The sequence below is a fragment of the Bos indicus genome, chromosome 7, assembly GCF_029378745.1.
Source record: "Bos indicus isolate NIAB-ARS_2022 breed Sahiwal x Tharparkar chromosome 7, NIAB-ARS_B.indTharparkar_mat_pri_1.0, whole genome shotgun sequence".
NCBI classification, from domain to species: Eukaryota; Metazoa; Chordata; class Mammalia; order Artiodactyla; family Bovidae; genus Bos; species Bos indicus.
The window spans coordinates 102,337,801-102,353,095 of record NC_091766.1 but is presented as its reverse complement, the minus strand read 5'-3'; the positions used below and the strand labels follow the sequence as shown (position 1 = coordinate 102,353,095).

At 38.1% G+C, this 15,295-nt stretch overlaps 1 protein-coding gene across 2 annotated transcripts in view; it reads left to right on the top strand.

Moving 5' to 3' along the window:
* The first annotated feature begins 12,039 nt into the window (after positions 1–12,039).
* LOC109561150 (uncharacterized) overlaps positions 12,040–15,295 on the top strand; it is a 126,288-nt gene continuing 123,032 nt past the window's right edge. For both annotated transcript variants that reach the window (XM_070794103.1, XM_070794102.1), the window contains exon 1: positions 12,040–12,186. The gene's annotated coding sequence lies outside the window, so the exon portion shown is untranslated. The remainder of the gene's footprint in view (positions 12,187–15,295) is intronic.

Here is a 15,295-nt window from a genome sequence, read left to right as displayed (position 1 = left end):
TTGGGGTCACATATATTTGTATACATATATATTATGTTTTATATATATATATACACACAGAAACTTAACATATACACATGTACACATACAGTAAATTTTATCTTCTGATTTAAAGTTACATATCTAGTCTAATGTCTATTTTTATTACTTGTCTAACATTACCAGTCTCTGCATTTTAATTTTTCATTTGGCTGGAAAAATGATTAACTTTTTCAAATATAAGGTTAGGGACATCGATTAAGATAGAAGAGAATGAAGCAACAGAGGGTGAGACCATTAGATGGAAGGAGAAAGTATAAGTTTTAATAAGCCAATAAATTCAATTAAAATCTTATAAACAACAGTAGACAGATAGTCCTAGAACTGTGTTGCTAATGCGTATATAGCAAAATACTAGGTGAGACTGTACTATAAAACAAATCTATTAATTATTCACAATAAAATTCCCACAACGCAAATTTAATTAGGGATGAGAACCAGTTACTAGGTTCTGAATGTGTACGTGTGTACACATGTCGGTGTATTTGTGCAGGCTCACGCTCGCAAGAGGATGAGATGGTTGGATGGCATCACCGACTCAATGGACATGAGTTTAAGTAAACTCCAGGAGTTGGTGATGGACAGGGAGGCCTGGCGTGCTGCAGTCCGTGGGGTCGCGAAGAGTCGGACATGACTGAGTGATTGAACTGAACTGAACTGATGCTTGCAAGCTGGGGATGATGAGTAAAATTTATGTGCTGGGCTTAAAACAGCCAGTTTTCTCTTAGCAGAACAAGTATCTAGGACAAAGTAATCCAAAGTGCAAAATTAGGAGTGTCTGTCTACAGATGTGAAAGATCTGGGTCTTGAGGCAAACCAGAAGTACTTGCAAAGCAGTTGGAAAGGGAGGGCTGAAGAGTCTGACATCAGTGCAGATGAGAGGGGTGCTCAGTAAGGGGGCCAAGCGCTTGGGAGCTTTGACACCCCAGGGGCGAAGAGAGGCCCAGAGGCACCGTGTGCTTTGAGGAGACCAGAAAAATAATGTTGCTAAGAGCCTGCATCTTTAAAGACAATCTCTTCAATCAGGAGAGAACTGTTAAGAAGTCACTTGTAAAAATAAACAGTACTGAAAAGGATTTTTTTTTTTTCCTACACTACACCTTGTCCTTTTTCTTCCCTGGACACTTGGGTAGAATTCAAAACAGCTTCTGAAAGGTGGTGTGCAATTTATATTATATCCAATAGAGTTTTCAAGTAATTCCATTTACTTGCCCAACTTAGAAATGGTCACATGGAAAGTTACGTGAATGATGGCATGAGAAAAACGGGTCATCAGCAGCCTGAATTCTTTTATATGGGAAAAGTTCTTTGAACTATAAAGTAAAAATCTTGGGAATGTCGATTGGCGTACCAGGCGAATACTGTTTTCACTAAAGGACATCCACATATTAATATAATTGTACTCATTGGTGGAAGTAGCAGTTGTAACTTTATTCCTTCAAGAATGCATGTCTCTTACTGGTAAGCAGATAACATCATACATTGGACAACAGATATTTCTCCTTTTCACAATTCCCATTATAATGATGCTCTACAGAATAGTGGAGTGGCTGTGGAGTTTTAAAGCAGATCTTAAGTTTTTGCTAATGGATACATTTTTGACCCTGATGCTGGGAAGGATTGAGGGCAGGAGGAGAAGGGGACGACAGAGGGTAAGATGGTTAGATGGTATCACCATCTAACTCCGGGAGTTGGTGATGGACAGGGAGACCTGGCGTGCTGCAGGCCATAGGGTCACAGAGAGTCGGACACGACTAAGCGACTGAACTGAACTGAACATTTTTCTAAAGAAGTCTGATAAGAGACAAATTTTAGCAGAAAGAATGAAAAAATGTCCTGACTTTTCACTCCTGGGCTCATGGGAATTCCTTGTCTTATCCCTGATGGATTAAGAACATTCTCCTAACCACTTAATTCGGGAAGTAGTTTCATTTTTAGTAATGTGGAAGTTAGACCCAGCAGTAGAAATGGAAAATAGTACTCATATCTATTTTAGAACAGAGAACTAGACAAGTGATCCAGTCTGAAGCTTATTTTTGTTTACTTTTTATCCTGCCCATTTTACTCTAGCCTGAAATTACACTCTATTTGGAGCAGTATGATGTTTTGAACACCGCAGTAGAGTACCTTATAAATATTTATTACTGCTTTCAGATAGCAGTGAGCTGAAGTCATCTCCATCAATGGGGTAAAAACGATTTAAAATGCCATTTATCCAACAGCTTTGCTGGTAAGAGTTACTTGACTTTTTTGCTTGGTTTACTTGTGTTTATAAAACAAGCTTAAATGTTCCAGCACCAAATAGTTAGGAGGATTTGGAACTCCAAAGAAAAGACGCCCCAACCATGTGCAAATTCAAATCTCAGGACTGTGTTGGGCCAGACCAGCATCTGCTCTGCATTGTCATAGTGAGGGCTTCAGTGGGAATCTCGCCAGGAGTGGGAAGCCAGTCGAAACACCGTGTGTTCTGGGATAACAAGAGAAAATACAGACCTGTGTAGAGGTATCTAATTATTATTATTTTGAAAAATACTCTTATGTTGTATAAATTACTAGGTTTGTCATAATGACCTTTTTCTTTATTTTCCCAGCCATTTTATACATCCATATGAATAATACACATATTTGTCATTCTATTAGATGATATATTCATCACATAAATGCTTTGTTTTGTTTTGGGGCTTCCCTCTTGGCTCAGCTGGTAAAGAAGCTGCCTGGAATGTGGGAGACCTGGGTTCGATCCCTGGGTTAGGAAGATACCCTGGAGAAGGGAAGGCTACCCACTCCAGTATTCTGGACTGTCAGACACGACTAAGCGACTTTCACTTCACTTAACATGATTAAAAGGTCACATAAGTCTCTTTGTTCAGATAATCTAACATCAATATTAATAAATTATAAGTTCAATTTAAATCTAGTTTTCTGGACTTTGTAAAGGTTATTTTTTCCTATTCTAATATATTTCTAAGAATTACTATGGATCCTTTTTTTTTATAAAGCTTCGTAGAAAACAACTCTAATTAGCTTGTTCTCCTAATACTAATAATGTTTACGTAGGCTTTACATATAAAATATTAACAATTATTTCATTTTATCCTTAACCCTATCAAATGAATAATAATATCATTATCCCCATTTTACATTTGGCTTCAGTTCAGTTCAGTTCAGGTCAGTCGCTCAGTCGTGTCCGACTTTTTGCGGACCCCATGAATCGCAGCACGCCAGGCCTCCCTGTCCATCACCAACTCCCGGAATTCACTCAGACTCACATCCATCGCATCAGTGATGCCATCCAGCCATCTCATCCTCTGTCGTCCCCTTCTCCTCCTGCCCCCAATCCCTCGTAGCATCAGAGTCTTTTCCAATGAGTCAACTCTTCACACGAGGTGGCTAAAGTACTGGAGTTTCAGCTTCAGCATCATTCCCTCTAAAGAAATCCCAGGGCTGATCTCCTTCAGAATGGACTGGTTGGATCTCCTTGCAGTCCAAGGGACTCTCAAGAGTCTTCTCCAACACCACAGTTCAAAAGCATCAATTCTTTGGCGCTCAGCCTTCTTCACAGTCCAACTCTCACATCCATACATGACCGCTGGAAAAACCATAGCCTTGAGTAGCCATCTCCCCTTCGAATACCCTGGATCAGCCGGGGCTGGACCCCAGCACAGACCTTTGTTGGCAGAGTAATATCTCTTCTTTTAAATATGCTATCTAGGTTGGTTATAAATTTCCTTCCAAGGAGTAAGCATCTTTTAATTTCATGGCTGCAGTCACCATCTGCAGTGATTTTGGAGCCCCCAAAAAATAAAGTCTGACACTGTTTCCACTGTTTCCCCATCTATTTTCCATGAAGTGATGGGACCGGATGCCATGATCTTCATTTTCTGAATGTTGAGCTTTAAGCCAACTTTTTCACTCTCCACTTTGACTTTCATCAAGAGGCTTTTTAGTTCCTCGTCACTTTCTGCCATAAGGGTGTGTCATCTGCATATCTGAGGTGATTGATATTTCTCCCGGCAATCTTGATTCCAGCTTGTGTTTCTTCCAGTCCAGCGTTTCTCATGATGTACTCTGCATCAGATCAGATCAGATTAGTCACTCAGTCACGTCCGACTCTTTGCGACCCCATGAATCGCAGCACGCCAGGCCTCCCTGTCCATCACCAACTCCCAGAGTTCACTCAGACTCATGTCCATCAAGTCAGTGATGCCATCCAGCCATCTCATCCTCTGTTGTCCCCTTCTTCTCCTGCCCCCAATCCCTCCCAGCATCAGAGTCTTTTCCAATGAGTCAACTCTTCGCATGAGGTGGCCAAAGTACTGGAGTTTCAGCTTTAGCATCATTCCTTCCAAAGAACACCTAGGACTGATCTCCTTCAGAATGGACTGGTTGGATCTCCTTGCAGTCCAAGGGACTCTCAAGAGTCTTCTCCAACACCACAGTTCAAAAGCATCAATTCTTCGGCGCTCAGCCTTCTTCACAGTCCAACTCTCACATCCATACATGACCACAGGAAAAACCATAGCCTTGACTAGATGAACCTTTGTTGGCAAAGTAATGTCTCTGCTTTTGAATATGCTATCTAGGTTGGTCATAACTTTCCTTCCAAGGACTCATTCACATTGTTAATAAATAGGTGAGGCCACATTTGAATCCAAGTATTTCATTCTACCAGAGCTATCTTACAAAATTTTTCCACTTACCAGAGATATCTTACAAAATTTTCTTAATAATGCTGCCTTCACAAAAGTACATCTAGTCTTGATTTCCTCTTTCAGTCCTTTAAAGTTTAGTTATTTTTCAGGTTGGGCCTTCTACTCTTGTTACTCTGTATATTTCTGCAAGATCTTCACTACTTAATATCCAGATTTCTGTCTCTACCTGTCTGTCAGACATACCTACTTGGATGTCTCAGAGCCTCCTAAATATTACATGTTTTAAAATTATCTTTTCTAAAAAAATTTAAAATAAATTTAAAATAATAAAAGTATCTTTTCTCACAAGCATGTCCCTGCTTCTATAGCCCTATTTTAATAGTCTTGCAATGACTCAACATGGAACTTTGGGTATTGTTATCCTTAATTTGCCTACTTTATCCCTCACCCTGCCCTTTCCTACAGCAAACAATCTCCAAACCCTATCCCTTTTACTTTTCCCACTACTTCAAGTTTTATTCCCAATCCATTCTTCACATTACAGTCAAAGGAGATATTGACAAGGAGAAATCTTTTCTAGTCTTTCCCTTACTTAAAGTTCTTGAAAAGATACCCCGTTGGACAAAGAATAAAGTCCTATTTTCTCAGCATAACAATTAATCTCTACAGTTTAAATTTTAATCACTTCCCTTGCTTCCAACCCCTCATATACCATAATTCATGTTCCTACAAAAGCCACAAGACACATCTTCTAAATTTTTATTAGGCATTAATAACATTCATTAAGGATCACCTGAATAATTATGATCAATATCATATAACACTAGCTTAAATAGAAATATTTCATTTATTTAAAAATTCTAAACTGTTTTTTCATTGATTTAAGATTTCAGAAATTCTAAATCAGGGTCTATCTATTATTTATCCTAGTTTTACAGATGAGTGCACTGATCCAGGAGAAGTCAGATACCTCCTGAAGTCAACACAGGTTATGAAAATAGGACTCAAATTTAAATAATATTAATCAAAGTCTGCAACCTCCACGATACCATACACCATACTGCTTCTGCTTCTGAATCTACCACATGAAGATAAATCACCATCCAAGAGCCCAATTAGAGCATTTCAGTTCAGTCGCTCAGTTGTGTCCAACTCTTTGCAACCCCATGAATTGCAACATGCCAGGCCTTCCTGTCCATCACCATCTCCCAGAGTTCACTCAAACTCACATCCATCAAGTTGGTGATGCCATCCACCCATTTCATCCTCTGTCATCCCCTTTTCCTTCTCCCACAATCCCTCCCAGCATCAGAGTCTTTTCCAATAAGTCACCTCTTCGCATAAGGTGGCCAAAGTACTGGGGTTTCAGCTTTAGCATCATTCCTTCCAAAGAACACCCAGGGTTGATCTCCTTTAGAATGGACTGGTTGGATCTCTTTGCAGTCCATGGGACTCTCAAGAGTCTTCTCCAACACCACAGTTCAAAAGCATCAATTCTTCGGCACTCAGCTTTCTTGACAATCCAACTCTCACATCCATACATGACCACAGGAAAAACCATAGCCTTGACTAGATGGAGCTTTGTTGGCAAAGTAATGTCTCTGCTTTTCAATATGCTATCTAGGTTGGTCATAACTTTCCTTCCAAGGAGTAAGCATCTTTTAATTTCATGGCTGCAATCGCCATCTGCAGTGATTTTGGAGCCCAGAAAAATAATGTCAGCCACTGTTTCTACTGTTGCCCCATCTATTTCCCATGAAGTGATGGGACTGGATGCCATGATCTTCGTTTTCTGAATGTTGAGCTTTAAGCCAACTTTTTCACTTTCCTCTTTCGCTTTCATCAAGAGGCTCTTTAAATCCTCTTCACTTTCTGCCATAAGGGTGGTGTCATCTGCATATCTGAGGTTATTGATATTTCTCCCGGCAATCTTGATTCCAGCTTGTGCTTCATCCAGCCCAGCGTTTCTCATGATGTACTCTGCATAGAAGTTAAATAAGCAGGGTGACAATATACAGCCTTGACATACTCCTTTTCCTATTTGGAACCAGTCTGTTGTTCCATGCCCAGTTCTAACTATTGCTTCCTGACCTGCATATAGGTTTATCAAGAGGCAGGTCAGGTGGTCTGCTATTCCCATCTCTTGAAGAATTTCCCACAGTTTATTGTGATTCACACAGTCAAAGGCTTTGGCATAGTCAATAAAACAGAAATAGATGTTTTTCTGTAACTCTCTTTCTTTTTCCATGATCCAGCAGATGTTGGCAATTTGATCTCTGGTTCCTCTGCCTTTTCGAAAACCAGGTTGAATATCAGGAATTTCACAGTTCACGTATTGCTGAAGCCTGGCTTGGAGAATTCTGAGCATTTCTTTGCTAGCATGTGAGATGAGTGCAATTTGCAGTAGTTTGAGCATTCTTTGGCATTGCCTTTCTTTGGGCTTAGAATGAAAACTGACCTTTTCTAGTCCTGTGGCCACTGCTGAGTCTTCCAAATTTCCTGGCATTTTGCATGCAGCACTTTCACAGCATCACCTTTCAGGAATTGAAATAGCTCAACTGGAATTCCATCACCTCCACTAGCTTTGTTCGTAGTGATGCTTTCTAAGGCCCACTTGACTTCACATTCCAGGATGTCTGGTTCTAGGTGAGTGATCACACCATCGTGATTATCTTGGTCGTGAAGATCCTTTTTGTACTGTTCTTCTGTGTATTCTTGCCACCTCTTCTTAATATCTTCTGCTTCTGTTAGGTCCATACCATTTCTGTCCTTTATCAAGCCCATCTTTGCATGAAATGTTCCCTTGGTATCTCTAATTTTCTTGAAGACATCTCTAGTCTTTCCCATTCTGTTGTTTTCCTCTATTTCTTTGCATTGATCACTGAAGAAGGCTTTCTTATCTCTTCTTGCTATTCTTTGTAACTCTGCATTCAGATGCTTATATCTTTCCTTTCCTCCTTTACTTTTCACTTCTCTTGTTTTCACAGCTATTTGTAAGGCCTCCTCAGACAGCCATTTTGCTTTTTGCATTTCTTTTCCATGGGGATGGTCTTGATCCCTGTCTCCTGTACAATGTCACGAACCTCCATTCATAGTTCATCAGGCACTCTGTCTATCAGATCTAGTCCCTTAAATCTATCTCTCACTTCCACTGTATAATCATAAGGGATTTGATTTAGGTTTCCTTTTTTGTTTGGGTTTCTTCCACCAGAGCATTTAGGTTTCCTTTTTGTTTGGGTTTCTTCCACTTCATCTGCACCACATGAACATCACAGCTGTGTTTCATATATGCCCCATCCAATATCCTAAGCCACAAAGGCATGCAGTGCAGCACTGTTTACTAAAAGCATATCTGAAAATAAACAGACTGTTAGGAATGGTTAAGACAGATAATAATAGAATGATTAAAGGATGGTAGATCATTCCTGACACTGCATAAGATTAAGATGCTAATCAGATTTTGGATTTAGACAACCCAGATAAATCCCAAGTAGAACAAGACAAGGTACTCAAATCTTTACTTCATATTCTTGCCTTTCAAAACACACATCTGCATTTTATCCATGTCTCCTTTAGAGCTGAGGAACTTATGAAGGCTTTACCCAGGTGAGCTGATTATATGTTCCTTTTGGTTTTTCCTTTTTCTTCTTTTTTATGCCATTTTGAATGAACTATACCCTATTTTAATTCTTGCTGTCCTAAATTAGTTGTTTAGCAAAAGGAAAATTGTTTGAGTGTTATATATGAAGATAATTTAACAATGTATTTCTTCCCAGTCACAAAAAAATCCAACAATTGTTCTTAACCTGCTTTGTTACAAAATAGGATGGATACATCCCAGCCCTCTCCCACCCCCAAAAAAATTCTGAATAGTCAATTTGTTCAGGCTTCTTATATTTATGCAAAGAAAGATATTATATGTACATTTGAATAGCCACCATCTATATCCTAATTTGGTTATTTGAAATAAATTGTACATTTGGAAAGCAAGGAAAATGTAATTGAGAAGCTAGGCTGCTCAATATAGTTGAAATTCTTTCTGAATTCAGTGAGGGTCAGTTTAATTTCAAAGCAGCAGTCTTTGTTTTGAATTCCTATATTCTGCTTTGTTTCATTTGCAGCATTAAATTTACTAATCACCAAATTTGATTTCCTCATCCAGTTTGGTTATAAGACTTTTTCCTGATTAATTTTATACTCAATTTTTTCTATTGTGTAAATGTTTATATGCAGTTGCTTTGAAAAATATTAATTACCCAAAACATTGTAATCTGATCTCTAGAAAGAATAAATTAAGAATTAAACATTTTTTCCATAATAATAATTGCATCTACTCTGAGATTTAGATCAATTTCATAGGCAAAATATTCTGACTGATACCTTTTGTATAAATAATCCCAAATCAAACTTGGCAAAATAATGTTTTTGCAACCTCACTTTGAGTTATCATTAAATAGTATGTCCCAAGATTCTGATGACAATGTATATTTACAGTCAAAAAATTCCTCTCTGGATCAAGGATTCAGCCAGTCCCAGTCCTTCTTACCTCCTTACTTTAACTCAGAATTTAAGTATTAGGTAGGTTTTCATCTCTTTCTCTTCTCCCAGAATTTTAACATTAGTTCTTTTATTCTAGTGTCACATTACCATAATGTTGACTAAGTATCCTAAAATTATTTATTTGGAAAGTAAACTGAAAAATAAATCTCTATTGTCTACTTTTTTAGAAAGATATTCTATTCCCTCAGTTGCTAGCAATTCATTTTTTTCTTAAATTTTATGTGAAGTCATTTAACTTTTCAAAGAAATCTATAGTAACCATGTGATAAAATTATAGGATGTTCATTAAATAATCTTGGCATCTTCTCTTCAGGGGGAAAACCATCCAATGACCAAGTTTTCAAATAAGTCTCTTAAATGATACCCAGAATTTTAACTGGGATGGATCAGATTCTCAATTGTCTCATCACCTATAATGCCTCTTTTACAGACTGTTCCTGATTGTTTTGGGGAAAAGCAGAATAAAAATTCTGAATGTGATCTGAATTGTGAAGATAAAAACTCAGCACACAAAATGTACTGATATATTACTCTTATCTGGAGACCTCAGTGAATTTGAGAGATGGGATAGAATGTTAGCACTGATTATCTGCCCAATACAAACTCAATCATAAATTGATCAAATTAACTTGGCAGACTAATTCTAAACATAATTTCTCATTCCTTCATCATTGGCCAGACTGCAATTTATACACTTTCTAATAACAGTGGGCAAAACTACAGCTTAGACAGATCAAACTATGTAAAAGGAATGAAAGCAAAACTATCAAGCATAGACATTTTAAAATAAATGCCATTTTACTGTTTTCAAAAACATGCATTAGTTTGGATTAAGCTACAGAAAAGTATTTACTTTAGTGAATAAATAAAGTGATCATATAAAATGTTTCAAAATGTTGATTCTAAAATTAGTGGAGAAGGTATATCCTCTAAACATTTTGAATAAATCCTCTATGAAGTCCTTACATCTTGTAAAGTAATATTCTTAGCAAATTATTTTTTCAGAGGTGATGCAAGTAATTTCAAGGTAATTCAGGTTATCCTGAATTATAAATCCTAAACTAGCAATGAGGTTTAACATTGCCCAAAGTACCCTAAATATTATTAGAATAAAAAGTTGGCTATTAATAAGTAGCTGATGATGATAACATTTCCAATGAAACATTTGAAAGAACATTGCTCATTAATGCCTTCTGAGTGACTTGAAGAAGTATAGTTAACCTGCAGCCATTTTTAACTTAAATGTTTACTTGAAATTACTATTACTCTTCAGAATTTAACAGTGTGCTATTATATGTGTTTTCCTTGATTCTAGGCTGGAAAGGAATGATATTACACATTTTCTACTTTGAGCAATCAAAAACTCTCTAGTATCATAGACAAGATGACATTTGTCCTGGGGGGAGTAGGACATGACCTCAGTGAATCACAGTAATTTTAGGTTTGGGGGGGGAACTACACACGGAGCTTTCTGTATGGAGATCAAGACACAGTGTATTCGAACACTGCTTCAAACAGAGATGTGAGCCTGAATGCTTCAAAATTAAGAGGGTGTCACTTAAACCCATCAGGAGTTGGTAATTCAGCAATTATTAAGCCTTCAGAGAAGCATAGCTCTTCTGGAACATAGTTATTGAAGTAGTGTAGCTCTATTTCAGTAAGTGCAAAAGGAGACAGCATTCCTCTTTAGAAAACTCAAAAGCATTCTTCATTTAATTAATAGGTAAGGGAAGGTCGTCCACAGAAAAAAAGTAGTCCCTGAGATTTATTCAATTTGTATTAGGTGCCTGTTCTTTTGCTGACTTTCACATATGTGCTTTATTTATCCTTTTTCTTCATCTTAATGGAAACACAACTGTTTAGTAAACTTTTTACTATTTGAAATATGTAAGTGTTGAAACTGTCATCTCTTCCCTAGTTTGCAGACAGTATAATCGGCCAAAGAGAAATATTATTAAGTGTCACATAAGACTGAATAGAGACTTATGAGATCTAGGAATGATGCTAAAGCTGAAACTCCAGTACTTTGGCCACCTCATGCAAAGAGTTGACTCATTGGAAAAGACTCTGATGCTGGGAGAGATTGGGGGCAGGAGGAGAAGGGGACGACAGAGGATGAGATAGCTGGATGGCATCACTGACTCGATGGACGTGAGTCTGAGTGAACTCCGGGAGTTGGTGATGGACAGGGAGGCCTGGCGTGCTGCGATTCATGGGGTCGTAAAGAGTCGGACATGACTGAGCGACTGAACTGAACTGAACTGAAGACTGAATACATGAAATGGGTCCCTTAAGATAGATTCTGTGCTGGCCAAGGCCAGAGTAGGGGGAAACCATAGGTACAGATTTCTCAGATCTAGCAACGGAAAATGTTTTAGAGTAGGTAGGACTCTAACTGTAGTTGAATAGGGCGATTCCTCCTTGTGCAGTGGTATTTAATCCATGCATCATTCTGCATGTGGGATTAGGTAAACATACGCTTACAGTCATTCCAAAGCCAAAGAAGATCTGCGGCAGAGCAAAATACACTTCCAAGGATGTCTAGTGTTGTCATGATAAGAGCACACAGAGTGTGCCTACACCTTCTAAAGTAAGAGATGCATACCATTGGTGATACGAAAAATGGCTTCCAGGGATGCAAGATGAAAATATTTTCTTTTCATTAGTTATTTGTTCTAATATGTATTAGCTACAACCCAGAATGTGACATGTCTTGTTATCTAACATGAAGCTAAAGTTCAAAATTTAGTGAATCAAAAACTACTAAGCAAATAAACAGCACGGCTATTTTACAGCAGTGGTCAAACTCCTAAAGGCGGTACACAAATCACTGGCAGGAAACAGGAAAACAAGTGGTACTCAGTCCTGCAGCCAATATGATTGATTAACTGTGAGTTTTTTCCCACACGTGTGAAATAGGAGCACATTAAGGAAGGTAAGAGGCACCGCTCTTGTGGATCCTACATTCTTATCTCACTTCTCTAAGTGGAACCTCGGGAGACTAGGGTAATCTAAGGCTGTCTACACTGGGGTGTTTTATCGACTTTTGTTGGATCCCAAACTAAATTTCCTCTAAAGTTCTGGTGGCTCCAGTCAGGTTAGCTATGGCGCGGCCTGGTATCTGATTGATTGAACCCCAGGGAGACAGTCTCCCTAGTGGCACTTCAGGAAGAAACACTCGCGCAGTCCTGAGCCTCGGAGGAGGATGAGCTTCCGGTGCACGTTGCAAACAGGAAGGCCAAGGCCTTGGCACATCATTGCCCTGCCAGGTACCCTCCTCATGAACACTTCCCATAATCCCCCCGTCCTTGCCCATCACGTCAGCTCTTACAGGCAAAGTCAAGCCCAAAGAATAGAAACCTTCGACTCCGAAAAACCACATGTGGACACCGGGGAGACAAGCAATTAAAAACACAACTTAACATCTTATTCTGCAGCCCTGGCCTGCTAAGCTGACTTGCTAGATTTTATCACAAGGTACCTTTAGCACAGGATTACAGAACGATCTTGTGGCCTTAACACCTAGGATAGACCTAGGATGCAGTGTGGGGCAGAGTCTCTTTATGCTGGGCTGAGACAAACTAAAAAGTGATCTCTTCCTAGAAGTTTGCAGATATAGAAAGAAAGAAAAAGCATCTGTGCTTAAACCAAAATTTAAAACATCCAAACATAAGCCTTAGTGTGTACTGCTTGGGAAAGGAGGAAAATGAGGTGGAATGAAATGAAACTCTATTCATTGCAGGTTTCCTCAGGACTGTTCTAGCCTACAATCTTAAGGCTGTTAAAGATTTTCTGAATGAGACTCTGTTCCATCTGACTGCATTGGGTTCAGTGGGGTTTCTGAATCAGAACCACTTGGTATGTTTGTGAGGTTGAGAGGGTGGGTAAGTGCTCATTAAAAATGCATATTTCTAGGCCCCTCCTCAGAATCCAAATCTCTTAAGAGGTTCCAAAATTGACATTTTTTGCAAGTTACTCCGTGATTCTTAAACCTCTTTAGTCTGAGAATTCTTGTGTTAAACCACAAATTCCTTGAAGTTTAGAATATGTTTACATTTTTATATTAAGGCCCACTCAGAACCTTGAGCCCATAGCACAAAGAGATTCTTCAGTCTGCCTCTGCAGGAAGCACACTGGGTTTTCCTAATTATGATCCATCCCCTTTTACCAGAATCATTCTATAAGGAAGTGAGAGAGGAAAGAGAGAGTTCCTAGACCATGTCAGGAGGAGGCTCCACATTTAACACCGTAGAGCAATAAAAATCTTCCAAAAATCTTAAGGTAAAAAAAACAGCTCTTCACTTTTCAGAGTATTCCCATGATGAAAAAGAAGAGAAACAGCATCTCAACACTGTTTCCTTGAGCAATCCGTTGCACTTCTCTATTTCCTCTGATGAAAAAGGAGGACGTTGAGTAGATGATTGCACACGAATCTGTCCTCAAAGGCTAGACACTTTTGAAAATGTAAGGGATTTTCATTTTTAGTTCATTCTTCCCTTCCTGTACTGGTATTACTTAACATAGCAAACCTTATTAAATACCAAGCTCAATTTTCTTTTGGTTTACTAATACAAATTTTTTTTACCCAATTTTTAAAACATTAATAATAATAATAACAACAATAAGTTCCACACTCGACAATGCTCTTTTCTATCTGCATTTCATTTCTGCCGAGATTCTGCTTTAACTTGTATAGAGTGAGCTTCCAGCCCAAGGGCTACCCTCATCCTCTAAAGTTATGTTTGAGCAACTATGGGTCAAGTAGGGTGATGATATTTCAACAAGGCTTATTTTTAAATATAATTATTTTAGTATTGAAATTGTTTGTATCTATTCTTCTGAACTGAAGACCTTAACAGATTTATGCTCCAGTGATCACCAAGAGTCTGTTTTATAGATAGCCATCATACTCCCTATAAACTTTAACAGCCTACTCATAATATGGTACTTAGGGCAAGGAAAAGTTGGTTTCATTGAATGTGAGATTTGAATGTTTCTATTTAAAGCCATTAACCTAATAGATTCTAATATTTTATCCATATGAATGTATATAAATATAGGTATACATAGGGGCTTCCCAGGTGGCTCAGTGGTAAAGAATCTGTCTGCAATGCAGGAGACATAAGAGACACGGGTTTGATCCCTGGGTTGGGAAGATCCCCTGGAGGAAGGCATGGCAACCCACTCCAGTATTCTTGCCTGGAGAATCCCCATGGAGAGAAGAACCAGGCAGGTTACTGTCCATGGGGTCTCAGAGTCAGACATGACTGAGTGAACAACAACAAAGCTGTTCAGTTTCACGATACTAGGAAACTTAGAGTAGTTATTAAGAATTACTGCCCAGCAACCAAGTGAGTAAAATTTCATTCTTGTAGACCCATAGAAGTGAGGGAAAGTCTCAACTGATACATGGGCTGAAACAGCTGTTTTCCAGTATAACTCTTCTTATGCTCATACATAATTTTTAGAAATTTAAGGACAAAAGAATACAGTTTACATTCTAGGCTATTCAAAAATCAGGAATGACAGTAGAAGATAATATTGCATACTTTAAATGCACTTTTAAAAGTAAATGGAAATTTTAGAATTTTCTTTAACTATTTTTAACTCAAATTTTTCATAATTTGGTTTACATATATAAATTTCCTTTAAACATTTAGTACAGAGAACATAGTCCATGTGTGAAAACCAAGAAAACGAAGTTATAAGAAATATATTAAGATTTCTTGAAAATTCTACAAGAAACTGGAACCAATAGTTATTTTAAAAAGTACTTGATAGCATGCTACACTGGAAGTTAAACATTTAACCTTCTGAGATTATTTCATAGAATTTTAATAGCTATCATTTTGTACCTTTTAATGACTCTTTCTCTTCTTATTGCCAGCAAAACATACCCTGTGAATGTTACAAGGAAATCACTTCAGCTTCAACAATACAATAGAGAATTTTTAAGTAATTTTTCAAAACCGATACCAGTAAAATTTTCTAACAATACCTTTTTAAAAATCTTTGCCATCTAACAATATTCTGAAAATAATGGT